The sequence below is a fragment of the Puma concolor genome, chromosome B3, assembly GCF_028749965.1.
Source record: "Puma concolor isolate L17-30 chromosome B3, mPumCon1.1.hap2, whole genome shotgun sequence".
NCBI lineage: Eukaryota > Metazoa > Chordata > Mammalia > Carnivora > Felidae > Puma > Puma concolor.
The window spans coordinates 85,898,724-85,926,564 of record NC_141672.1 but is presented as its reverse complement, the minus strand read 5'-3'; the positions used below and the strand labels follow the sequence as shown (position 1 = coordinate 85,926,564).

General features: G+C 41.8%; 1 protein-coding gene and 1 pseudogene across 1 annotated transcript in view; one reads left to right on the top strand and one right to left on the bottom strand.

The window, feature by feature from the left end:
- GPR176 (G protein-coupled receptor 176) overlaps nt 1-27,841 on the top strand; it is a 128,853-nt gene that overhangs the window by 12,804 nt on the left and 88,208 nt on the right. The window lies entirely within an intron of this gene.
- On the bottom strand, nt 815-14,554 carry LOC112855031 (small ribosomal subunit protein eS25 pseudogene; annotated as a pseudogene).

The following is a 27,841-nucleotide window of genomic DNA, read 5'->3' as shown; positions in this document are numbered from 1 at the left end:
GCGTGCAGTGTATCCTCTACCTGGTTTCCCGCAATAGTACACGTGTGGTATGTGTGTATGCTGGGTACAGTATCACAACCAGGATATTGATGTAATCCAGATACATCACTGCAAGGGTTCTTTTTGTTACCTTGTCATAACCATATCCACTTTCCTCTGGCTCCTACCCTTTTCTTAACTCTTGGCAACCAAGAGTTATATGATCTCCATTTCTATAAATTTGTCATTTCAAGAACTTTACATAAATGGAATAATAATATAACACTTTGGGGATATATAAAAATAATAACACTTTGGGGATTGGCGTTTTTATCCAGTATTACTTCCCTGGAGATTCATCCAAATTGTTGTCTGTATCTATGGTTTATTGTTCCTTTTTATTTCAATTCTCTTTACATGACCCTCTGGAATCAAAGCATATGGGCAACTCCACAACTTTTCTGTTCTTAAGTCACGAAACACTTTTGACTTAGTACATAAGATGTGCAGTCCGATGAAAGAGGCAAAGCTCCAAACTTCATAGAAAATGAAAACTTGTCCCCTCCTCACAATCCCCAGTCCAGGCCTATTGCCTGGGAGAAGCTTGAAGTTGGACAAGAGAGTCTGGTTGGCTTCCTTTTCCATCTTGAGCTTCTGGCCAAGGTTTCTTGGCCCTCCAGGATTGGTGCTGAGGTGGGGCTTGGTTGATGCGGAGATGTAGGAGGGCCAGAAAAAAGCCATAAAGATGCATCCTGGTGTAAGTGGGTTCATACTCTCTGGACTGTCACTTGTCCCTTGATAGTGGTGATGCCTTCCCATATTCATAGTTGGTAGCTTACTCTGTCCTTGGTCCTTTGAATGCTGCTGGACCTCCAGCTTCTCTCTGTTGAGGGCTGTTTTTCCCTGCAGGTGGCCCTCTTGGACAACTGTCGTGACCCCAGGCCATTGCTTTCACTCCTTGGCCCTCACCTGGTACAAGGGAACACATATGATGAATTCTGAGAGTGCAGGCTGCCCCCTGTAGCTTCTTCTTTGAGTACTCATCAGCCCATCTCTGGCCCTTTAAGTTTCTCAGAGAGGAACTAGTCATAATTCACTATAAGCCCCGATTGCAGAAGACACACATAAAAGCTGTCTGCATGGGCTTGCTGAAGCCCCCCTTACTCACTAGGCTTGAGGAAAGATGGGCAATGCCCTCCCTTCTCTTCTTGGTGGGTAGGACTCGGTGCCCACCCATAGCTCTCTGTCTATTCTTGTATACCCTCCAGACAGGTGATAGTTCAAGTGTTGTAACCATTGAACCATAACTTTGAAAAATTCGCATCTTATTCTGATACCTTACTCTGGTATTTATGGTATCTTGATGCCTTGGTAAAATTTTCCCAATTCCAGTGACTAAATAGTATGTTAATTTAGAAATACTTCTTTTCTATTTAAAAATTATGAAGCAGTTTTGCTCATACCTCTTTGACATCTGCAACTGTTTTTGTTGGGGAAACATTTTGGAATCTTCTCATCCAGTTTTTCAGGGCCCATCACCATGACTTCTAAGCTCTGTGAACGAGACACTGTGCTTCCCCCCTAACCCCCCAACTCCTGCATGACATGGCCCCTGAAATTTCACCCTAAGCCACAAGGCCAGTAACTGGTTTCTTTTTTTTTTTTTTTTTTTTGGATTCTTTTTTTTTTTTTTATTTATATATGAAATTTATTGTCAAATTGGTTTCCATACAACACCCAGTGCTCATCCCAAAATGTGCCCTCCTCAATACCCATCACCCACCCTCTCCTCCCTCCCACCCCCCTATCAACCCTTAGTTTGTTCTCAGTTCTCAACAGTCTCTTATGCTTTGGCTCTCTCCCACTCTAACCTCTTTTTTTTTTTTTTTTTCCCTTCCCCTCCCCCATGGGTTCCTGTTAAGTTTCTCAGGATCCACATAAGAGTGAAACCATATGGTATCTGTCTTTCTCTGTATGGCTTATTTCACTTAGCATCACACTCTCCAGTTCCATCCACGTTGCTACAAAAGGCCATATTTCATTTTTTCTCATTGCCACGTAGTATTCCATTGTGTATATAAACCACAATTTCTTTATCCATTCATCAGTTGATGGACATTTAGGCTCTTTCCATAATTTGGCTATTGTTGAGAGTGCTGCTATGAACATTGGGGTACAAGTGCCCCTATGCATCAGTACTCCTGTGTCCCTTGGATAAATTCCTAGCAGTGCTATTGCTGGGTCATAGGGTAGGTCTATTTTTAATTTTCTGAGGAACCTCCACACTGTTTTCCAGAGCGGCTGCACCAATTTGCATTCCCACCAACAGTGCAAGAGGGTTCCCGTTTCTCCACATCCTCTCCAGCATCTATAGTCTCCTGATTTGTTCATTTTGGCCACTCTGACTGGCGTGAGGTGATACCTGAGTGTGGTTTTGATGTGTATTTCCTTGATGAGGAGCGACGCTGAACATCTTTTCATGTGCCTGTTGGCCATCCGGATGTCTTCTTTAGAGAAGTGTCTATTCATGTTTTCTGCCCATTTCTTCACTGGGTTATTTGCTTTTCGGGTGTGGAGTTTGGTGAGCTCTTTATAGATTTTGGATACTAGCCCTTTGTCCGATATATCATTTGCAAATATCTTTTCCCATTCCGTTGGTTGCCTTTTAGTTTTGTTGGTTGTTTCCTTTGCTGTGCAGAAGCTTTTTATCTTCATAAGGTCCCAGTAATTCACTTTTGCTTTTAATTCCCTTGCCTTTGGGGATGTGTCGAGTAAGAGATTGCTACGGCTGAGGTCAGAGAGGTCTTTTCCTGCTTTCTTCTCTAAGGTTTTGATGGTTTCCTGTCTCACATTCAGGTCCTTTATCCATTTGGAGTTTATTTTTGTGAATGGTGTGAGAAAGTGTTCTAGTTTCAACCTTCTGCATGTTGCTGTCCAGTTCTCCCAGCACCATTTGTTAAAGAGACTGTCTTTTTTCCATTGGATGTTCTTTCCTGCTTTGTCAAAGATGAGTTGGCCATACGTTTGTGGGTCTAGTTCTGGGGTTTCTATTCTATTCCATTGGTCTATGTGTCTGTTTTTGTGCCAAGTAACTGGTTTCTTTAGGGCAGGAATGGTGAATGATACTGTTGCCTTCTTTCTCAATTATTCCATCAGGTGACTCTTATAGGAAGTCCAAAGTAACATTGACTGAGGCAATTTCAGGTCATTGTGCCTTTGCCAAACAAAATTCTGAATCAAGTAACTTATTACTTGTTCCAAATAAAGTAATTGAGCGAATGCCTTGTATTAATAGTGATTTTGTATTTTCTGAGTGAGAATGTTTGAGGACATCTCTGCTTTGTGTTAGAGGGTCTGAGATATTTACTCCTTGATTCCCTGGGTATCCCTGTGTGCTCATTTGCACCTTTAATTACAGCTACGTTTTGTTGGGGCTTCCTGGGCAGTTTCTTAGGGCAAGAAACACTTCCCACGGCTGCTAAATGGAAAGGAAAGAATAACTCTCTGAAGTCCACCTAAGTGTGAATTTAATTTCCAGGAACACAGAGTTCAAGCGAGACTCAAGCAGAGACAAAATAATCAAATTTTGGTTTTCAGACCTTCTCACTGATGAGAATAGCACCTATTGTATTTGTCCCGTTGTTTCCGTGGCCTTCTCCCAAGGCTGCAAATCTTTAGCAGCAATGATTGTACAAATTATCAGAAGCCCTAAAATGAAGCCCATGCTTCATTAGGTCAGGATTAGGGGCTAGAGAGTTAACTGCCTGTTTCTCTGTGGGATGCTGTTATTCTTAAGAGTACATGGGACTTTTCTCTGAAGAGCACCAAATCATTTTTCTGGTTAGTAGCAAGTCTGGGCTCTAGCTAGTGAGGATCACATCAGATGTTTAGGAAGGGTAGCTTCTAACCTGGCCCTCCTGTTCGGTGATGGGTTTACTGCCTCTCTTTGTGGTTGTAATTGTGAGGCAGAGATTCTTAAACCTCCTGTGCATAAAGATCACTTGTTAAAAATGCAGATTCCTGGGGCTACTGGGTGACTCAGTCGGTTGAGCGGCTGACTTCAGCTCAGGTCATGATCTCACAGCCTGTGAGTTCGAGTCCCACGTCGGGCTCCGTGCTGATAGCTCGGAGACAGCAGCCGGCTTCAGATTGTGTCTCCTTCTTTCTCTGCCCCTTCTCCCTCCCACACTCTGTCTCTCTCTGTCTCTGAAAAAAATGAATAAACCTTTAAAAAATAAATTTAAGAAATGCAGATTCCTGAGTGCCACCATCAGAAATTTCGTTTGGTGGGTTAGACATGGAGTCTTGGTGTCTATATTTTTATTTATTTATTTGTTTGTTTGTTTGTTTTAAATTTTAATTAATTTTTTATTTGATTTTTTAAAAAGTTTATTTATTTTTGAGAGAGAGAGAAAGAGAAAGAGCAAGCACAATTGGGGGAGAGGCAGAGAGAGAGAGGGAGACACAGAATCTGAAGCAGGCTCCAGGCTCTGAACTGCCAGCACGGAGCCCGATGCGGGGCTTGAACTCACTCACTGTGAGATCATGACATGAGCCAAAGTTGGATGCTCAGCCAACTGAGCCACCCAAGCTCCCCTATTTAATTTATTTTTTAAATTTACATCCAAGTTAGTTAGCATATAGTGCAACAATGATTTCAGGAGTAGATTCCTTAGTGCCCCTTACCCATTTAGCCCATCCCCCCTCCCACATCCCCTCTGGTGACCCTCTGTTTGTTCTCCATATTTTAGAGTCTCTTATGTTTTGTCCCCCTCCGTGTTTCTATATTATTTTTGCTTCCCTTCCCCTAGGTTCATCTGTTTTGTATCTTAAAGTCCTGAGTGTCTCTATTTTTAATGAACACTTTCTGTGATTTTGATGCTGGTGTTTCACACACATTGATCTGAGGGATGCCTGGCTGACTTCTTAGTCTGTGGAGATGACAGGTGGGCATCATGCACACTCCCAGGTTATAGAAGGGAGATGACTAGTTATCTAAGATAAGTGCTTGAACCATTAGAAGACATTCCCCCTGCCCCGCCCCAGCTTCTAGGGGAGTAATAACGTTGCCTTCAGACTTACTCTTGCAAAGAAAGTTGTTGGGGGGGGAGTAGGAATTTAATTTTGGTGTTCTTGGTACCAGTTCTACCCACCCATCTTTTAATGGCAAGTGTTGCTTAAGGTCTGAAGGTACCGTGGAGAGAATACATACCCTAATTATGAATAGGCCGAGCCTCTTCTCAAATCGGACTTAGAAAAAGGAACTTACCTTAAAGTTTTATGAATGAGGTAATCTGATTTCCCAATTCCTCCCCTGCTGACCGTCTCCATCTCAATATATATCCTATAGGTAATAACAGAATTATTTATTTAAAAAGGCAAGAGGGGGGGTTTCTGACAGTTGCCTTTTGAGACAGACCCTTTTGTAAAAGCCATGGAGGGTTATGTGACTCCTCCCTTGTACGTGTGTGTTCTCTGCCTCTCCACCTAATGTTTCATTATGAGGTTTAGCTGGAATACTTGACTGTCGAAAAGAAACATGAGAGAACTGTCCGAAGCCATGTAAATTGGCAAACACAAAGTCATCCTAATTATTCTATGTAGACTCAAGACATTTTTTCAGAATTTCCACTGAGATTGAAACCAAAAGTGTAGACAATTTGCACCATCTCATGGGGATTCGTCATATACTCACCCCTAGTGTCTTTGGCTGCTTTGCCATCAGCCATTTTGGTCATGCTGTGCTCTACCTTCTTCTGGGACTTTTTTTTTTTTTTTTTAATTTTTAAATCTTTATTTATTTATGAGAGAGGGACAGAGTGTGAGCGGGGAAGGGGTAGAGACAGAATCCAAAGCAGGTACCAGGCTCCGAGGGGTCAGCAGAGAGCCCAACCATGGGGCTAGAACCCATGGACCTGGAGATTATGACCTGAGCCAAAGTTGGATGCTTCACCAACTGAGCCACCCAGGCTCTCCCTTCTGGGACTTCTTGATGCCTCTATAATTAAGGTCTTGAAATTCCACCCACGTGCCACCACTGTGGACTTTCCAGTGTCCCTGAAATGTTTTAAGCCTAAGCGTGTCCTCCAAATATCCAGTATATGTGCAGCAAGAGTCCCAAACTGGGAAACTAAGTCTTTATCAAAAGAAACACAGGCAGTTTAGATATAGGAGTTCACATAATATAGTTACGGGTCATTTTTAGCCTGGCACCAAGGAGAACAGAGAGGGCAAGTGAGTGACCAGAAGGACCAATTCAGGGCCATTTGGCTTTGGAGAGTATTGTGGTGTGCAAATCTCTTGTTAGAATACGAACAACAAGGGAGCAGTTGGGCAGCTTTAAAAGTCTACTCCACTGCAATTTGGTGTGCTTCTTAGGCCTTTTTATTGTTAATATTAGGTATCTTTAATTTTGACTGTGGGATCTTTGTGTACTGTCTCAAGATATAGAATGCAAAAATCTAGTTTAGCTGCCCCTTTGTAACCTTTTTTTTTTTTTAATCTTTATTTTTGAGAGAGAGAGAGAGAGCGAGAGAGAGAGGGAGACACAGACTTGGAAGCAGGCTCCAGGCTCTGAGCTGTCAGCACAGAGCCCGCTGCGGGGCTTGAACTCACAAACGGTGAGATCATGCTCTGAGCTAAAGTCGAACACTTAACCAACTGAGCCACACAGGTGCCCCTGCCTCTTTATAATCTTACCATGAGTCTTGCGCTGTTGGGGAGTTTGGCATATAGGTTGAATTGAACTCACGTACGCTGTTAACTTCATGTTAACATCAGTATGTTGACTCATATTGAATTGAACATCTACTGAAACTCCCAAGCTTTTATTTCATGTACTGCTGTTATGCTTCTTTTTCATCATTCTTGTTTTGATTCAGTTTAGGAGCCCAGCTTAGTACTTTGGTTTTATCATCTTTTTAAATTCACCATTCATCTAAATTCTCAAAAAAATTATTGAATGGTATAGGGAGAAAAGGTTGGAGATCTTGTGACTAGTGATCTGGTCATTGAGGTTAGTTTGAATTTACTATTCAAAAACCCTTTTGGAATAATTGTTAACAAATTATTAACTAGAACTCTCAGGTTATGTTTCTTTATCTTGTTTACAAAAACATTTGGAGACACCCTCTCAGATATTTTACTGAAAGCCAGGTATATCATGTCTACTATATCTCCTAGGCTGACTGATATAAGAAAATAAGGAGATTCTGGTATGATTGATTCTTAGTGCATCTGGGCTGGCTCCCAGTGATTACTTCTGGCCTTCCCGTCAATAATTAATTCTATGTCAGGTTGGGCAAGATGAGTTTTGCTATATTTTTCTTCTTCCTCTTTTCCATGTCTCCAGTCTTCTGGTTCCTTTCCTCTTCTCCATAATTCCTTAAAGTTCTCCAGAGTTGGTCTGGATTAGTGCTTCTCAGACTTTAATGTGTGAGTGAATCTGCTAGGGGTCTTGTTACATTGCAGGTTCTGATTCAGGAGGTCTGGGATAGGGCCTGAGATTCTGCCTTTCTAAGAAACTACTAGGTGCTGTCGGTCCTCAAACTATTCACGCTGTGTAGGTAGGAACTAAAAGACTTGGTGTTCTCGGTAACAGATCTAGATTTGAGTGCTCCGCTAGAGCAGGAAGGAGATCTCTGGTGGAGGTCTCTTATTTCAACACTTATAAACTCATCAGCATCTGTATACTCCAACAGTTATCTCCCTCATTCCGTTATTTTCAGTGTCTCTTACTCCCACTGGCTCCTTTGCCCCATCCTTCTTGTATCTTTCACCTAATAGTGCCTTTCTTCCTTCTTCTGTTCACAGACTTCTTGGGAGAATAGCCTTATATTTCATTCTTCCATTTTAGTCGCTCCTGATTATTCCTCAACCAGTGACTCTGCTCATGTCACTCTCCTCTTAGAAACCCTTCCATGGCTCCCCAATCCTTCTAGCTCCTTATAGTGACATTCCACAACTTGGCTTCTATTTCCTTCACCAGCCCACTCATCTTACACTCCAGGAATTCCAGTCTACTTGTTGTTCCCAGGGCACATTATTTTGTTTCCAGTCTCCTTGCCTTTGCTTTTGTTGTTTATTTGTCCATAAAAGCTCTTCCCTGCCTTAGTACCTGGCTAATTTCCCTCATTCTTCAGATATTCCTTTCACTCTCTCTCTCTGTCTCTCTCTCTCTCTTTCTCTCCTTAGAAACTTAAGTTAAGGGGTGCCTGGGTGGCTCAGTCGGTTAAGCGTCCGACTTCGGCTCAGGTCATGGTTTTGAGGTTCGTGAGTTTGAGCCCCGTGTCAAGCTCTGTGCCGACGGCTGAGAGCCTGGAGCCTGCTTCAGATTCTGTGTCTCCTCTCTCTCTGCTCCTTCCCCACTCATGCTGTGTCTCAATCTCCCTCAAGAATAAATAAACATTAAAGACATTAAAAAAAAACCTTAAGTTAATATCTCTATTTATATTTGTTATTTGTATAATTCAAGAATGATTGAAATGAGGTGTATTGGTGCTTTTCCCCCTTTAGGCTGCAGCTATAACTGTAGAATTATTGGAAGGAGGTATTAACCTGACATGATGATGGTCAGTTGTATTGAAGGATTTTAAGGATACAAAGTCACTTGGCAAAGTCACCATAAATCTTATTAAATTTTTTTTTACATTTATTTGTTTTTGAGAAAGAGAGAGAGAGAGAGAGAGAGAGAGAGAGAGAGAGACAGAATATGAGCAGGCGAGGGGCATAGAGACAGGGAGACACAGAATCCGAAGCAGGCTCCAGGCTCTGAGCTGTCAGCACAGAACCTGACACGGGGCTCGAACCCACAAACTGCAAGATCATGACCTGAGCCAAAGTTGGATGCTTAACCGACTCAGCCACCCAGGCACCCCCACAAATCTTATTATTTAAAAAGGGCATACTTAATACTCATCACTCTCTAAATGAAGAGGGAAGATACCTTTATTTTCTTTTGTTTAAGTTTATTTATTTATTTTTGAGAGAAAGAGAGAGAGAGAGAGGGAGCATGTGCATGGGGGAGAGGCAGAGAGAGAGGGAAAGAGAGAATCCCAAGTAGGCTCCATGCTATCAGCACAGAGACCCATGCGGGGCTTGATTTCACGAACCGTGAGATCATGACCTCAGCCAAAATCAAGAGTCAGAGGCTCAACCAACTGAGCCACCCAGGCGCCCTGAGGTAAAATATTTTTAATTAGTTTATCATTGTGTGAATTATTCCAGCTGACCTGTACAATGTTCATTGACATAGCTTCATGGGAATGAAGCAATAAAATAAAAATGGCAAGTTTTATCAGATGAGAATATTTTCACTAATGTGGTCCACAGAGACAGTGTGAACGGTGAGATTTTCAGATGATACTTCAGAACCTTGACGGCGTCTTGCATTGCCTGCCCGTGGGTGCAGAGTAACAGACAAGGTCACTTGCTGGCTTAGAGAGGAGCCTCTTGTAAATCACTAAACTAATTGGGGTTACTTGACAATAGCAGGGAATACAGATGGAGAGCTGCCTGAAAAGATGCAAACACTGAGGACTTGATGGATTATTAGCTGATTATTCAAACTAGAGAGGCTCAGGACTTGAAATAAGTGAAGTCCAAAAGAAACTAGACTCACATCAGATAAAAATTTTTAATAAAATTTAAAAATATGTCCCATAGCTGTGGTTATGATCTCTCAGGCAACAGATGCAATTTGCCACCAGATGTGTCGTTGCTATGACACTTGCAGATATACGAAGGGATGGTGAAAGGTGGAGGCTGAAGGGCAATAGATTTGAAACCTTATTTGCCAAATGATCTTAATGTGTGTGTTTCAGAGATAAGTCTTAATCCTTTGAACATAATAGGTATTCTGTAAATGTGTGTGGAGGAAATGTGAAATATTTAAAATTCAGTGTGGGAAATAACCTTTGCTTTTCTTAAGGAATTGTTTTTTATGGTGCGGTTTTGTGCCTGCTGGGTCACATTGTGTCCTATGTTCCTGTGACTATAGAGAAAGGCATGCAAAAGAGAATGAGAATTGTCAGCTTCATTAAGGATATAGCATGTACTCATATAATTTCCTTTTCTCCAGGGAGGTGGAACTGTGGATGAATTACTTTCTAGCCGAAATGCCTGAGTTGGAGCTCTGGTCTCCATTCTCTTCCCTGATTTCCCGGTCAGTCTGTCTCTGGGTAATGACTCTTTTGGTGTATGTTGCCTTTCAGCATAATACATTTATTTGAACTGAACTGTGTGTCTGGTAGGTTGTGCCACAAAACCAAGACCCCACAGCTATAGTCATAATAGTCTATTTTGTGAAATAGTACTTGCCCGTGCCAAATTATTTCTCTTCTGAAAATAATGTTCCTGGGATCAAAATAGGATTTTAGATAAGATTAGTAACAGTTAGTGGGCCACAGGGCTTTAGAATCAGATAGTTCCTTTTATTTTATTTATGTTTAATTTTTTAAGTTTATTTATTTATTTTGAGAGAGAGAGAGAGAGAGAGAGAGCACAGAAGGGGCAGAGAGAGACGGAAAGAGAATCCCAAGGAGGCTCCGTGCTGCCAGCGGTGGGGCCCTATGTGAGTTCATGACCTGAGCGGAAGTCAGATGCCCAACCAGCTGAGCCACCCAGGCGCCCCTAGAATCACATATTTCTGAGTGTAAGCCCTCATTCAGCCACTCGCTAGCATTTTGTCTTTGGGCTAGCTTTTATTATTATTATTATTTTTTTTTTCAACGTTTTTATTTATTTTTGGGACAGAGAGAGACAGAGCATGAACGGGGGAGGGGCAGAGAGAGAGGGAGACACAGAATCGGAAACAGGCTCCAGGCTCTGAGCCATCAGCCCGGAGCCTGACGCGGGGCTCGAACTCACGGACCGCGAGATTGTGACCTGGCTGAAGTCGGACGCTTAACCGACTGCGCCACCCAGGCGCCCCGCTTTTATTATTTTTAAAATAATTTTTTTCTCATTGTAAAATAGTAAAGAATTTTGAAAGCCTAGAAAGTTATGAAGAATGAATGTTCATATAACATATGAGCACTTTCTTATCAGTAGACATTCTTTGAAAGCCCCATTTCATATTTATGTTCATGAAATTATTTAATTATTTAATCATTTTCTAAACTTTTTTTTAAAGTTTACTTATTTATTGAGAGAGAGCATGCACATGCTCTCTCAGGGGAGGGGCAGAGAGCGAGGGAGAGGGAGAGGGAGAGGGGGAGAGAGAGAGAGAGAGAGAGAGAATGAGAATCCTAAGCAGGCTCTGTGCTGTCAGCCCAAAGCCCAAAGTGGGGCTTGAACTTAGGAACCGTAACATCGTGACGAGAGCTGAAATCAAGAGTTGGATGCTTAACCCACTGAGCCACCCAGGCACCCCAATCATTTAGTCATTCTTATATTTTTGGACATTTGTGGTGTTTCTTTGTTAAAACCATGATAAGTAGTGCTGTGATAAAGATCTTTTAATTAAAAAAAAAATCTTTGTCCAACTCGCTATTTCCATAGGATAGTTTCTTGGGAAGGGCGTTACAGAATTTTATTTGTACATTTTTAATAGTGGTTTTTGAAGCGTTTGATAACCAAAATAGAGTGAAGGATAAATAATGTAATTGAGCTTCAGTTTTCTTATTTATCTATATCCTAATGGTAGGAGGATATGGGTTAATATATGCAAAGAACATAGCACAATGACTGGCAAATATTGTTAATGGTTTTGGTCTTTGCTTTAACATATCCATTGTCCATACCATATAATTAAGTGCTCAGCCACCTCCATTATCTGTTTAAAAAAAAAAAAAAAAGGAAAATAAACTTTTATTGAGTGGTGTGTGTTTATTGTGAGACAGAATTTGTATGTGTGAACATCTAGCCTAATGCTCTTGTTTTTGAAAACTGCCTTAAAAATGTATGTATGAAAGTGAAAGGTAGAGGGGAAAACAGTGTTGTGTTTATTAAAAGTAATTCTTTGAATTAAAAAACAAACTAATAGGAAATTACTACAGGCGGTGGAAAGCTTGGCCTAACTGGTCATTATGTCTGTATTGGTTTGCACCTAGTATCAAAGCTTGTAATTCACAGCTCTGTGAATTTAATGTGTGTTTCGGTTATATGAGAATGGGCTGATGAGAGAAGTAAGAGAGACAGAGAGGGATCAATATTCTTGATACTCCAAATTGTCAGTGTAATGAATATAATTTGAGGCCTGTGAGCCACCTCAAAAGAAGGCATAAAATGGTACTTTTAATAAATGAATCAGGGAATAATGAAATGTCACATCTGATTTTTTCCGTTTTCACACAGTTCCTGTACAGAACATGGCTGCGTTAGTTTCTTTTTTTTTTTTTAATTTTTTTAATGTTTATTTATTTTTGAGAGAGAGAGAGAGACAGTGAGTATGAGCGGGAGAGGGGCAGAGAGAGAGGGAGACACAGAATCTGAAGCAGGCTCCAGGCTCTGAGCTGTCAGCACAGAGCCCGACGCGGGGCTCGAACTCACAAACTGGGAGATCATGACCTGAGCCTAAGTTGGATGCTTAACCGACAGCCACCCAGGTGCCCTGCATGAGTTTCTTAGGGCTGCTGTAACAGATTAGCCCAAACTGAGTGGTTTAAAATAACAGAAGTTTCTTCTCTCACAGTTCAGGAAACCAGAAGTCTCAAATTGAGGTGTCCACCGGGTCAGTTCCTTCTGGAGGCCCTGGAGGCACCTCGTCCGTGCCTCTGTCCTGCCTTGTGATGGCTCCCACATCACTGGTATTTCCTGGTTTGTAGCCACGCTGCTCCAGATTCTGCTTCTGTCTTCCTATGGCCTTCCTCCCTGTGTCTGTTCTGTGTGTGTGTCCTCTCCTAAAAAGGATGCTAGTCATTGGATTTGAGGCCCACTCTAATCCAGTATGGCCTCATCTTATCTTGACCATATCTGCAAAGATCGTGTTTCTAAATAAGGTCACATTCATAGCCGGGAAGAGCTGGGGTTAGGACTTGGACATATCTTTTTAGGGGGACAGGGTTTAACCCATTGCAATGGCAAATACACAAGTTCCAATAGAAACTCACCATCTCTCCTTCCTCCCCATACCCTGCCGGCTTCTCTAACCACAACTTTATCAAGTTGTGTTACTTACCTACCTGTTTGCCCCTTGCCTTTTCTATTCGCTTCAACTTTTCTGCTTGACTCTACCCTATCTACCCAAGATGATTTCTTGCTGTAAGAAATTGGTCTCCTTAACCTTCTCTCATATCCTATTTCTCCTTTCTTTGTGCTGTTCTTCCTGCGTGGAAGGCCTTCTCTCTCTCTTCATCTAAGTAAATCTCATTTCTAAGGGCGCGGATTGTGCTTTATACTTTCTTTTTTCCTGTAGCATCTAGTCCAGTGGTAGCACATAGTATGGGCTCAATAGACAGTCTGATTAACTTTCTGATAAAGTAGAAGGATATAGACCATAGATTGGCAAGAAAATTAAATAATGGTTTCATGTGCCTGAATTCCAAAATTCAAGCTGCTTGAGAATCGGTCTCTCTTGATAGCTTAAATGGTTTAGGTAGACTATTGTTTTTCTCTTTGATTGAAAACTTCCACCCAATATTGTATTTTAGTCTCATTCTGGTGCTATAACCTATTTTGGCTCAAAAATTGCATCAGGAGACGATCCTGACATATCAGTTACTCTATGAGAAAATTTTGTTATTTATTGTCAATACTAAGTTCAGGGTTTGGAAGATAATTTCTTATTAGTGGTATAATTTCTTTTTAATGTTTATTTATTTTTGAGAGAGAGAGAGAGAGAGAGAGAGTCGGGGAGGGGCAGAGAGAGAGGGAGACACAGAATCCGAAACAGGCTTCAGGCTCTGAGCTGTCAGTACAGAGCCCGATGTGGGGCTCCAAGCCATGAACTGTGAGATCGTGACCTGAGCCAAAGTCAGGCGCTCAACTGACTGAGCCACGCAGGCGCCCCTAGTGGTGTAATTTCTGAACACATAAATAAAACCGGCTTTGTAGTTTTATTTTCTAATTATTATCATCATGGTTACATAGCTGGAAGAAAAGGTTTTCTCTCTTCCTTCCTCCCTCCCTTCCTTCCTCCCTCCCTCCCTCCCTCCCTCCCTCCCTCCCTCCCTCTCTTTCTTTCTTTCTTTCTTTCTTTCTTTCTTTCTTTCTTTCTTTCTTTCAAGTTTTATTTTCCAAAATATACAGTTGGTGGGATCTGTCCACGCATCTCCACCAGCAGCTGGGGCATCTCCACCCTTGGTGTTCCTGGTGTAAATTACTTGAGCTCTGTGCTTTGAAACCAGCTTAATAAGGAGCTCCTGAAGGGCTGTCTCAGCCAGGGAACCTCGAATCTTCGGTCTCTCAGAGGCAGCAGCTGGAGTTATAAGCTTATAGTTGGGAACTTTCTTACAGAGTTTGTTATATGTCGCTTTGTCAAACAAGACCAGGTTATTGAGCTTGTCCCAAGCTTTGCCTTTGGATCACCTCTTCTTTTTGGCCCTGCCCCCAGATTCACTGGGTCTTTGTCTTTTTTGGCTGACTTTCCGGCGTCTTTCTTCTTGTTGTTGTCCTTCGGCGGCATGGCGGAGCTTGGAGAGCAGTGGCCATCCCTGCAGCCTCGCTAAGGTGTCATACAAAAAAACTTAAAGGTTTTCTAATCCAGTTTTCTACCTCTTCAAAAAGGAGAAGGCCTGTAGCAACACTGACTGCTTCCTGTCCCTTGGGTTCTGTCTTATTCCAGTAAACTCCACAGTTGTATATCTGAAGGGACATATATGCCACATTTAGTCTGGGGCCCTGGAGGAGATCTAGTCAAGGCCATCTGTGGTTCTGTGGACCTTAGTGCCAGTTCTTATCATTAACAAACCCAGAGCCATTAAGTGGGTGGTGAGCAGATTTAAGTTTCTGGTTTTTCATGAACAAAAGGGTCAGGGCCAGTAGAGTTTCTTTTGTCTGGGTTATATTGAATACTTGTGCATGTGTGGTATTCGTAGCTAGAATAATGAGTAAATGTTTGCTAAGCAAATTGACTAGTGGCTGGCACATAGTAAATGCTATAAATACCTTTGAAAATAAGATAAAAAGTATAAATTGCAGTCAAAATCAGGGTATATGTTTCTATACTGCTCCGCTCCAAGAGTTCTATGCTTAGCATTTCTACAGGCTGCCAGTGGGTTGGGCCTAAGGCTCATCTCCTCAGCCTTCCATTCACCCCTGTTGTCAGATTTTTGTCTTTGTTCAGTCAACTGTCATTAACTGTAACTTTCTGCAAATGGGGACTGTCATCAGAGGGGAGCCCCTTCAGTTTTCATGTGATTTCTCCCATATAGACCGGCAAGAGCCTGGATCACAGACTGGTGTGAATTGGTACTTTTACAAAATAAGTTGACAAATACTGCTTTATTTTCTAGCTTGGAGCCGTCAAAAACTCAGCTTAATTCTTTTTTGCCTTTATGTCCACAGAAGAGACTTTGTAAGTCTTAAGGGCTGTGGTGGGCTGGTAAGTATTTAACAACTGGCTTTGTCTGGAGAAAGCCCTGATTTGTTGTGTTTGCCAGTTTTCATGGCATAGATACTCCCACCGTGGCCAAGCTACCAATGACGTGGATAGTTGGGAAGGGATGTGTACATTTGGCTCTCCCAAGCTGGGGTCAGGCTCCTGCATGCCACTGTAAATGGAGGATTGAGGGGATGTGCCTTAGGCCTAGCCCATGGAAGGTTTATGCAGATGCTGAGAGTAGCTCTTTCTAGTAACATTTGTTTACTATGGACATTTGTTTACTATGTCCATTGCCACGGACAGGCACTGCTTTAGGTATTGGGGATGTAGGAGTGAATCATATGAAGTCTCTGCCCTCAGGGAGCTTACATACCACTGAAAGCTATTCAGAAGTTTCCAATTTCAACCTCTTGGGACCCTAGCATTCCCCCATTTGGGGACAATGAGGAAAATAGCGTGGGCTCATTGTAGCTTTCCTGGGTGTGAAGCAGGGATTGTGGAGGAGGCAGAATTGCTCTCTGGATTGTCTCCATCTTGGAGGTGCAGAGGCCGTAAACCTTGCAATGCCAGGAATGTTGGCAGTGTGCCATGAGGGGTAGACATTAAAGAGCAGAGAAGGTAAGGGTCTTACTTGGAGTTCCAGTTCCCTAACTAATCCAGAGGATTAGTCATCAATAGGTGACTTGATTATAAGCCATTAGTTGCCTCATTAATAGTTAAGGATCGGGGCACCTGGGTGGTGCAGTCGGTTAAGCGTCCGACTTCAGCCAGGTCACGATCTCGCGGTCCGGGAGTTCGAGCCCCGCGTCAGGCTCTGGGCTGATGGCTCAGAGCCTGGAGCCTGTTTCCGATTCTGTGTCTCCCTCTCTCTCTGCCCCTCCCCTGTTCATGCTCTGTCTCTCTCTGTCCCAAAAATAAATAAACGTTGGAAAAAAAAAATAGTTAAGGATCTGGAAGCTTACTGAGTGGACAAGATTCTGGCAACCGAAAGCATGTCAGAGCATTGCAAAGGTCTACATCCTCAAGAAGGGTAGGAAAGGGGTTGGAGAAGCTACCGATGGCAGAGCTCAGAGACACGGATGGCAGACATACTTTTTTGAAGGATTTAGGCTTCTTGGTGAAGAACCTCAAATCTTTGCTATCGAGAATCACTGAGCCAGGTGGTGTGATTTGAGGGGGTGAGACTTTCCATTAGGAAGGTAGGTCCTCAAGAAACTCAAAACCTTTAGACAAGCAAAGGTAGGAAGAAAGGAGACAATTTATTCTTGAAAATAATTGTTTGGTGCTGCGCAATTCCTGCTCAGGGTTTCAGGGCTCTCTAGAACCTCTGCCTGTGCTGTTTTTCACCCATTGAGTGAATGGTTTATTCTCACACAGCATCTAATGCTGCTGCTGCCTTACCCAGTATCACCATTCTGGGAGAGGGAGATTGTGGACCGTTTACTTCTCTATGTTTGTCTGGAATATGCATTGCTCCATTCATGCCGAGTCACGTCGATCTTCCTTGGAAGCAAATGCCTACCCATTTCTCATCCTGGTTTGGAATTTAATTCTTGACCGTGCAAGTTTTAGTCACATGAAGAAAACCCAGGCTCCTTTCTAGTACGAGGACCCCTCCCAGCTGCTTTGGAATAACCAGGGTGTTTCCAAGTGTGGGTTTTGGATTACCTATATCACCTTCTGGTGGTTTTTAAGATACTCATTCCTGTAATGTGCACCAATCTATTGAACTAAAGTCTCTGGAGTGGGATTTAGGAATTTGCATTTTGACAAGTTTCTCAGGTGATTTATAGGCACACTAAAGTTTGAGAACCCCTGATTTAGGCTCATAGACTGTTAGGAAATAATTTCTGAGTACCCCTGGGAGCCAACCTGTGTCCCATTGGAACAAATGCAGCCTGCTTGACCCTGCAGGTCAGCCTGGGAAAGGTCTGGAGCCTTCTTTTTCCTTTTCAGTTAGGATACCCACACAATCTGGTAAGCCAGTGAGGACAAAGCCTCTTCCCAAGAGTCACTGTTATGTGACATGCTGCTATCAGACACAGGTCAATTAGCTTATTGCAGCTGAAGTTAAAAGTAATTAATTGTTTTGTTTTCAGCAGCTGAAGTTTAATTCTATGATTATGATTATGTTATGAAACCCAGACATTTGCATGGTAGTTGACAAAGAAGGAGGTCAGTATGAATAAACACTTTTTATGCCCTTGACTCCTGCTTTGTCAGTCTAGTATTTACATGCCATATGTGGGTTCTCTCAACTGGTCACGTTGTTTTTTAAAGTTTTTATTTAAATTTCAGTTAGTTAACATACAGTGTAATATTAGTTTCTTTTCTTTTTCTTTTTTTTTTTTTTTGGTGTAATATTAGTTTCAAGTGTACAATACAGTGATTCAGCAGTTCCATACAACACCTGGTGCTCATCACACGTGCCCACTTTAAACCCCATCACCTATTTAACCCATACCTCCAACCCCTCCCATCTGGTAACCATCAGTTTGTTCTCTACAGTTAAGAGTCTGTTTAAAAAAATTTTTTTTTAACGTTTATTTATTTATTTATTTATTTTTAAAAATTTTTTTTTCAACGTTTATTTATTTTTGGGACAGAGAGAGACAGAGCATGAACGGGCGAGGGGCAGAGAGAGAGGGAGACACAGAATCGGAAACAGGCTCCAGGCTCTGAGCCATCAGCCCAGAGCCCGACGTGGGGCTCGAACTCACAGACCGTGAGATCGTGACCTGGTTGAAGTCGGACGCTTAACCGACTGCGCCACCCAGGCGCCCCTAATGTTTATTTATTTTTGAGAGAGAGACAGAGCACACAAGCAGGGGAGGGACAGAGAGAGAGGGAGACACAGAATCTGAAGCAGGCTCCAGGCTCTGAGCTGTCAGCACAGAGCCTGACGTGGGGCTTGAACTCACGAACCATGAGATCATGACCTGAGCTGAAGTTGGACGCGTAACTGACTGAGTCACCCAGGCACCCCAAGAGTCTGTTTTTGATTTGCCTCTTTCTCTCTCTCTTTTTTCCCCTTTGTTAATTTGTTTTGTTTCTTAAATTCCACATATGAGTGAGATCATATGATACTTGTCTTTCTCTGACTTATTTCACTTAGCATCATACTCTCTAGTTCTGTCCATGCCATTGCTAAGGGTAAGATTTCATTTTTCATGGCTGAGTAATATTCCAGTGTGTGTGTGTGTGTGTGTGTGTGTGTGTGTGTGTGTGTGTGTGTGTATAAAACCATATTTTCTTTTTTTTATTTTATTAAAAATTTTTTAATGTTTACTTATTTTTGAGAGAGAGAGAGAGAGAGAGAGAGAGAGAGAGAGAGAGAATGTGAGTGGGGGAGGGGCAGAGAAAGGAAGACACAGAGTCTGAAGCAGGCTCCAGGTTCTGAGCTGTCAGCACAGAGCCTGACATGGGGCTTGAACTCACAAACCATGAGATCATGCTCTGGGCCAAAGTCAGCCGCCCAACCAACTGAACCACCCAGGCGCCCTATATATAACCACATTTAAAAAAAAAAATTTTTTTTATGTTTATTTATTTTTGAGACAGAGAGAGACAGAGTGCAAGTGGGGGAGGGGCAGAGAGAGAGGGAGACACAGAATATGAGACAGGTTCCAGGCTCTGAGCTGTCAGCACAGAGCCCGACGCGGGGCTCGAACCCACGGACCGCGAGATCATGACCTGAGCCGAAGTCGAACACTTAACCGACTGAGCCACCCAGGCGCCCCTATATAACCACATTTTTAAAAATCCATTCTTCATGGACACTTGGGCTGTCTCCGTATCTTGGCTATTGTAGATAATGCTACTATAAACATAAGGGTGCATGTATCCATTTGAATTAGTATTTTTGTATTCTTTGGGTAATTACTTAGTAGTTCAATTGCTGGATTATAGGGTAGTTCTATTTTTAACTTTTTGAGAAACCTCCCTACTGTTTTCCAGAGTGGCTGGACCAGTTTGTCTTCCCACTAACAGTGCAAGAATTTGTGTTCCCACCAACAGTTCCCGCATCCTCGCCAAACCCTGTTGTTTCTTGTGTTGATTTTAGCCATTCTGATAGGTGTGAGGTGATATCTCCTTGTAGTTTTGATTTGCATTTCTCTGATGATAACTGATGTTGAGCATGTTTTCATGTGTCTGTTGGCCATCTGTATGTGTTCTTTAGAAAAATGTCTGTTCATGTTTTCTGCCCATTTTTTAATTGGATTATTTATTTTTTGGGTGTTGATATTGGTTTTTATAGATTTTGGATACTGACCTTTTATCTGATATGTCATTTTCAAATATCTTCTCCCATTCCATAGGTTGCCTTTTATTAAGTTTTGTTGATTGTTTCCTTTGCTGTGCGGAAGGTTTTATTTTGATGTATCCCAATAGATTATTTTTGCTTTTGTTTCCCTTGCCTCAGGAGACATATCTAGAAGGAAGTTGCTATAGCTGATGTTAAAGAAATCACTACCTGTGTTTTCTTCTAGGATTTTTATGACTTCAGGTCTCACATTTAGGTCTTTAATCCATTTTGAATTTATTTTTGTGTATGGTGTAAGAAAGTGGTCCAGTTTCATTCTTTTGCGTGTAACTGTCCAGTTCTCCCAGTACTATGTATTGAAGACATTGTCTTTTTCCCACTGGATATTCTTTCTTGCTTTGTCAAAAATTAAGTGACCATATAATTGTGGGTTCAATTTTGTGTTTTCTATTCTGTGCCATCAATCTGTGTTTTTGTGCCAGTACCATTTTGTCTTGGTCACTATAGCTTTACAGTATAACTCGAAGTCTGGAATTGTTATGCCTCCAGCTTTGCTTTGCTTTTTCAAGGTTGCTTTGGCTATTTGGGGCCTTTTGTGGTTCCATACAAGTTTTTGGATTGTTCATTCTAGCTCTGTGAAAAATGCTATGGGTACTTTGATAAGGATTGCATTAAATGTATAGACAGCTTTGGACAGTGTAGACATTTTAACAATATTTGTTCTTCCAGTCCATGAGCAGAGAGTGTCTTTCCATTTCTTTTTGTCATTTTCAATTTCTTTTCTTTTTTTAAGTTTTAAAAAAAATTTATTTATTTTTGACAGACAGTGAGACAGAGTGTGAGTGGGGGAGGGGCAGAGAGAGAAGGAGACACAGAATCTGAAGCAGGCTCGAGGCTCTGAGCAAGTGTTCAGCAGAGAGCGTGATGTGCGGCTTGAACCCACAAACCGCGAGATCATGACTTGAGCCAAAGTTGGACGCTCAACTGACTGAGCCACCCGGGTGCCCCGATTTTGTTTTCTTTTTTAAAATGTTTATTTACTTTGAGAGAGAGAGGGAGAGAGGGAGCGAGCGAGCAGGGGAGGAGCAGAGAGAGGAGAGGGAGAATCGTAAGCAGGGGAGGAGCTGTCAGTGCAGAGCCCGATGCGGGGCTCCATCTCACAAACCATAAGATCATGACCTGAGCTGAAATCAAGAGTCAGAAGTTCAACCAACTGAGCCACTTGGGCGCCCCATCTTCAATTTCTTTCATTAGTATTTTATAGTTTTGAGAGTAGAGTACAGGTCTTTTACTTCTTTGATTAGGTTTATTCCTAGGTATCTTACTGTTTTTGGTGCAGTTGTAAATGGGATTGGTTCCATAATTGCTCTTTCTGATGCTAATTATTGGTATATAGAAATGCAACAGATTTCTGTATGTTGGTTTTGTATCCTGCAGCTCTACTGAATTCGTTTATCAGTTCTAGCAGTTTTTTGGTGGCATCTTTAGGTCTATACAAAGTATGGTGTCATCTGCAAATAGTGAATGTTTTACTTATTCCTTGCTGATTTGGCTGCCTTTTATTTCTTTTTGTTGTCTGATTGCTATTGCTAGGACTTCCAGTACTATGTTATTTAAATAACAGTGGTGCGAGTCGACATCCCTGTCTTATTCCTGACCATAGAAGAAATGCTCTCAGTTTTTCCCCATTTAGGATGTTAGCTGTGAGTTTTCCATATGTTGCCTTTATTATGTTGAGGTATGTTCCCTCTACACCAACTGTTTTGAGGGTTTTTATCGTGAATGGATGTTGTACTTTGTCCAGTGCTTTTTTTCCATCTGTTGAAATGATGATATGGTTCTTATCCTTTTTTAAAAAAATTAATGTGGGTTACCATGTTGATTGATTTGCAAATATTGAACTACCCTTGCAACCCAGGTATAAATCCCACCTGATAGTGGTGAATGATTTTTTTTAATGGATTTGGTTTGCTAATATTTGATTGAGAAGTTTTGCATCTGTGTTTGTCAGGGGTATTTAGCTGTAGCTCTCTTTTTTAGTGGTGTCTTTTTTTTAACTGTTTTTTTTTTTTTTTTTTTTTTTTTGAGAAAGAGAGAGAGAGAACATGGGAAAGGCAGAGGGAGGGAGGGAAGGAGGAGGAGGAGAGAGAGAGAGAGAGAGAGAGAGAGAGAGATCTGAAGCAGGCTCTGTGCCCACAGCAGAGAACCCGATGCGGTGCTCGAACTCATGAATTGCAAGATCAGACCTGAGCCAAAGTTAGATGCTTAACTGACTGAGCCACCCAGGTGCCCCTAGTGGTGTCTTTATCTCATTTCGGTATGAGAGTAGGTCTGGCCTCATAGAATGAATTTGGAAGTTGTCCTTTCTTTCCTATTTGTTTTTTGGAATAGTTTGAGAAGAATAGGTATTGACTCTTCTTTAAATGTTTGATAGAATTTGCCTATGAAGCCATCTGGTCCTGGACTTTTGTTTGTTGGGATTTTTTTGATTATTGAGCCACTTTCTTTGCAGGTTATAGATTTGTTCAAGTTTGCAATTTCTTCCTGTTTCAGTTTTGGTAGTTTATATGTTTGTAGGAATGTATCCATTTCTTCTAGGTTGTCCAATTTATTGGTATAATATTTCATAATCTGTTATAATTGTTTGTATTTCTGTGGTGTTGGTTGTTATTTCTCCTCTCTCATTTATGATTTTATTTATTAAAGTCCTTTCTCTTTTCTTTTTGATAAGTCTGGCTAGAAGTTAATTTTAAAGAATCAGCTTCCGGCTTCATTGATCTGTTCTTTTTTTATTTATTTTTTTTCATTTCTATATCATTTATATCTGCTCTAATCTTTAAAAAAAATTTTTTTTTTAATTTTTTTTTTTTCCAACGTTTATTTATTTTGGGGACAGAGAGAGACAGAGCATGAACGGGGGAGGGGCAGAGAGAGAGGGAGACACAGAATCGGAAACAGGCTCCAGGCTCTGAGCCATCAGCCCAGAGCCCGACGCGGGGCTCGAACTCACAGACCGCGAGATCGTGACCTGGCTGAAGTCGGACGCTTAACCGACTGCGCCACCCAGGCGCCCCTTTAAAAATTTTTTTATGTTTATTTATTTTTGAGAGAGAGAGAAACAGAGTGTGAGCAGGCGAGGGGCAGAGAGAGAGAGAGAGGGAGACACAGAATCGAAGCAGGCTCCAGGCTCTGAGCTGTCAGCACAGAGCCTCATGCGGGGCTCAAACCCATGAACTGTGAGATCACGACCTGAACCGAAGTTGGACACTTAACCGACTGAGCCATGCAGGTGCCCCAATTTCTGCTCTAATCTTTATTATTTCCTTCCTTCTGCTGGCTTTAGGCTTTGTTTGTTGTTCTTTTTCTAGCTGTTTTAGATGTAAGGTTAGGTTGTTTACTTGAGATTTTTTTTGCTTCTTGAGGTAGACCTGTATTGCTGTAAACTTCCTTTGTAGGACTGCTTTTGCTGCATCCCAAAGGTTTTGGACCATTGTGTTTTCATTTTCATTTGTTTCCATGTATTTTTAAAAATTTCTTCTTTGATTTCCTGGTTGACCCATTTGTTGTTTAGTAGCATGTTGTTTAATCTCCGTGTATTTGTGGTGTTTCCACATTTTTTCTTCTGGTTGACTTCTAGTTTCATAGTGTTGTGGTCAGAAAAGGTGCATGGTATGTCTTCAGTCTTTTTGTATTTGTTGAGGCCTGTTTTATGACCTAATATGTGATCTATTCTGGAAAATGTCCTATGTGCACTTGAACAGAATGTGTATTCTGGTATTTTCGGATGGAATGTTCTGAATATATGTGTTTTGTCCATCTGGTCCCGTGTGTCATTCAAAGCCATTGTTTCCTTGTTGATTTTCTGTTTAGGTGATCTGTCTATTAATTTAAGTGGGGTATTAAAGTCCCCTATTATTGTTGTATTATTTTCAATGAATTTCTTTATGTTTGTTATTATTTTTTTTTATATATTTGGGTGCTCTCTTGTTGGGTGAATAAATATTTACAATTGTTATTTATATCTTGTTGGACTGTTTATTTTGCGATTATATAGTGCCCTTTTTCATTTCTTGTTACAATCTTTGTTTTAAAGTCTAGTTCCTAGGATATAAATATTGCTACTCCAGCTTCCTTTTTTTAAAAAAATATTTATTTATTTTTGAGAGAGAGAGAGAGAGAGAGAGAGAGAGGCAGCAGGGGAGTGACAGAGAGAGAGGGAAATAGAGAATCCCAAACAGGCTCCTTGCTGTCAGCACAGAGCCCAATGTGGGGCTTGAACCCACAAATTGTGAGATCATGGCCTGAACCAAAAGCAAGAGTCAGATCCTTAACTCACTGAGCCACCCAGGTGCTCCCCACCCCCCCCACCCCCATCCCCAGCTACTTTGACATCCATTTGTATGATAAATGTTTCTCCATCCTCTCATTTTCAATCTGTAGGTGTCTTTAGGTTTAAAATGAGTCTTCTATAGGAAGCATATAGATGGGTCTTGTTTTTTTATCCATTCTCTCACCCTATGTCTTTTGATTGGAGCATTTAGTTCACTTTACATTCAAAGTAATTATTATTTAAAAAATTTTTTTAATGTTTTATTTATTTATTTTTTCGAGACAGAGAGTGTGAGCAGGGGAGGGGCAGAGAGAGGGAGACACAGAATCTGAAACAGGCTCCAGGCTCTGAGCCATCAGCACAGAGCCCAGTGCAGGGCTTGAACTCATCAACTGTGAGATCATGACCTGAGCTGAAGTTGGCTGCTTAACCAACTGAGCCACTCAGGTGCCCCACATTCAAAGTAATTATTGATAGATATGTATTTATTGCCGTTTTATTACTTATTTTCTTGTTGTTTCTGGAGATTTTCTCTGATCCTTTCTTGTCTTTGTCACTTTTGGTCTCTCCTTTCCACTCAGCGAATCCTCTTTTATGTTTCTTGCAGGGCTGGCTTAGTGATCATGAACTCTTTTAGTTTTTGTTTCTCTGGGAAACTCTTTATCGCTCCTTCTATTCTGAATGATAGCCTTGCTGGATAGAGTATTCTTGGTGTCAGACTTTTACCATTCAGCAAGTTGAATATATCATGCCACTCCCTTCTGGCTTGCTAAGTTTCTGTTGAGAAATCTCCAGCTAACCTTATAGGTTTTCCATTGTAAGTTAAAGACTTCTTTTGTCTTGCTGCTTTTAAGATTTTTTTCCTTATCACTGTATTTTACAGATTTAATTACAGTGTGCTTTGGTGTTGACCTGCATTGTTGATTTTAATGGCAGTTCTCTGTGCCTTCCTGATCCAGATGTCTGTTTCTTTTTCCAGATTAGCGAATTTTTTTGCTATTATTTGTTGAAATAAATTTTCCGCCCCCTTTTCTCGCTCTTCTTCTTCCCGGACTCCTATAATACGAACATTATTGTGTTTGATGGAGCCACTGAGTTCTCTAAGTCTATTCTTGTGTTGTAGGACTCTTCTTTCTCTCTTTTGTTCAACTTCATTACTTTCCATTACTTTGTCTTCTGGGTCACTAATTCATTCTCTATTTCTTCCCAACCTGCTGTTCATTGCATCAAGCCTGTTTCGAATCTCATTTAGTGAACTCGTCATATCTGATATTTTAACACTTTTACCTCTGTGGTCTTGCTGATGTCTTCTTTTGTTTCTCAAGTCCAGTGATGTCCTTATGATTGTTGCTTTAAATTCTCCGTCAACCATGTTATTTATATCTGTTTCACTTAGATCTCTGGCTGTGGCCTTATCTTTTTCTTTTATTTAGGAGAAATCCCTCCATGTTTGCGTGTTGTCTAAGTCTCTGCCTTCTTCTGTGTTAGAAAATCTAGTTATGTCTCCTGCCCCTGAAAGTGATGGTCTTAGGAAGAAGATGACATGTAGTGCCCAGGGCCTGGTGCTTCAGGGAGTGTCTCTGTTGTGTGCTGCATGCACTCTGCTGTTGTGCTTGGCTGCTCTATACTTCAGGCCAGTCATCTGTAGAGGCTCTCCTTGCCTGCAGAGGGTAGTGTTTGGTCCTTCACCTGAAAGTGACGAGTTTTAACTAGGTGTGCTCTGGCCTGCTTGTGAAATGAGATCTGACACCACCTCTCTCAGAACTGAGGCCCCGCAGAACTCTGGTCAGGAGATGTGGTGTGGGCAGGGGTTTGTGCCGGTCTCCTGGGGAGGGGCCCATCACGCTGGGACTGAGGCAAACACAACTGAGAAGGGCAGTCTCATCAAAACTCAAGGTGGTGGGGCGTGATGTGTGCAAGATGGGCAGCTAGTGTCAGTGCTGCTTCCCACAGGTGGCCCTGTGTTCATGCTGAGGGGCAAGGGGGGGGAAATGGCCCTGGCCACCTCCTTTGTTCTCAGAGAGATGTCTTCATGAACACTGTCTCTCACGGACACACTCCAAGAAGAGTTAATAATCTCCCCACTGTGTGCCCCAGATGGTTTTCAGATTGCTGTTTCTGTGCTGTCTGTCCCTGGGTTGTTCCCTTGCCTTCTCTCCAGGAGCAGCACAGTGCCCTTTGGACTCTATTCCAGCCAAGCCTGCTGACTTTTACAATTCCAGGCCTTGGGCCCCAGGGTTGCAAGAACTCAGAAAATTCAGCCCCTCTTGTTTTTTAAGCCAATGGCTTTAGGAAGTATTCTCCTTGTGCATTCCTCTGTGTGCTCCTTTCTCTCTCTTGCCCTTCTCCACAACCTTGGCTCCCTTCCCTCCACAGCATCCCGCCATCCATTTCTCCCCTAAACCACATCTCTGTACCTTCCACCTTCTTTGATGTGGCCTCTTCTCTCCCTTTAGTTGTGGAGTTTGTTTTGTCAGTCTTTAGGTTGATTTTTGGAGTATTTATTTTTTTACTTTCGAGGGTATTTAGGATGATTTGAGACTTATCTAGTTGTACGCATGGGATGAGGTGAGCCTAAGGTCCTCCTACTCCGCTGCAATATTCCTTTCCGGTCAACTCAGTCACATTTAAAAAATCAGTCAGCCCCTATGCTTAGATGTTTCTGACTGTTTGGCTCACTGCTGAGGGAAATATAACATGGATATCTTTAATCCAGTACAATACTGTCTTTTTATAGATGTAAACATCAAGATGGGGGGATGAAGTGATTTCTTCGGGCATCTTGGGCTGCAGTTAGCCCCCAGGTCTTGCCACTTCTAGGTGAGTGTTTTTGTCTTCTCACAGGCTGCCTCCCAGCAGGAGGGAAGTGTTCCTCTGCTGACTTTCACAGATCTTAGCAGACAAAAATCCAATATTCCCATTTCTAAAGACATGTTGTTTAGCGTTCCCCTGTGAAATCAGGGAAATTGCAGTGAATTGTTTCTTCGGTCTGAGATTTGGAGAAGTTGTGTCTTCCTTTCTCTGTCTTGTCCTATGTCACTGGGTATTCACCTTCTAGAGGAGAGGGACAGCGCTTGGCTTAAATAACCTAGGTCAGGGGACTGCCCTCTGTGCCTGTGAGGCCAGTGTGTTATAATTATCAAGTTGTGTGATAATTATGCCACAGTTAATTAATTGGAAGACTTGTCTCTAATTTACTTTGGGAACCTCTAGGTGCTAATGGGCTGAAGCAGCTGTCTACAAGCAAGGATGGCTTTGTTTTTATATTCCTCCTTCTTACCTGATTTGTTTTGGAGACTGTCCTGGTTTTTAAAAAGAGCACAAACACATTTCTTGTGGAATCAGCAGGAAAAACATCAACAAACAACAATGCTAGAGTGTTTGCTTGATTCCTTCAGAGGATGATGATGAGTCAGTGACTCTGTCTTTTTTTCAAAGGCTCTTTGTGATTGTGTTTTTTAAGGTGTGGTAAATCCTTTTAGGAGAGCAGGGTAACATAAGTCAGTCACGATGAGTACGTTTGACAGTAAGGTTTCAGGAACTTAGAACGATTTCTTGGAGGAAAAACCCCGAATTTAGTAGACAGTTTCACATTTGAGTCCATGGCTTTTGACTTTTGAAACGTGAGCAAACACCTAAAATATCCTTGACTTTTCACAGCCGCTGCTTATTCCCTGCTCGGTATCTATCCTATTATTCCTTACTTAAAGGACCCTGGTTTTGTTTAGTGCAACACCATGCCCAGCTAAAAATACCTTCTAGACTTCCTTGCAGGTAGGCTAGGGGT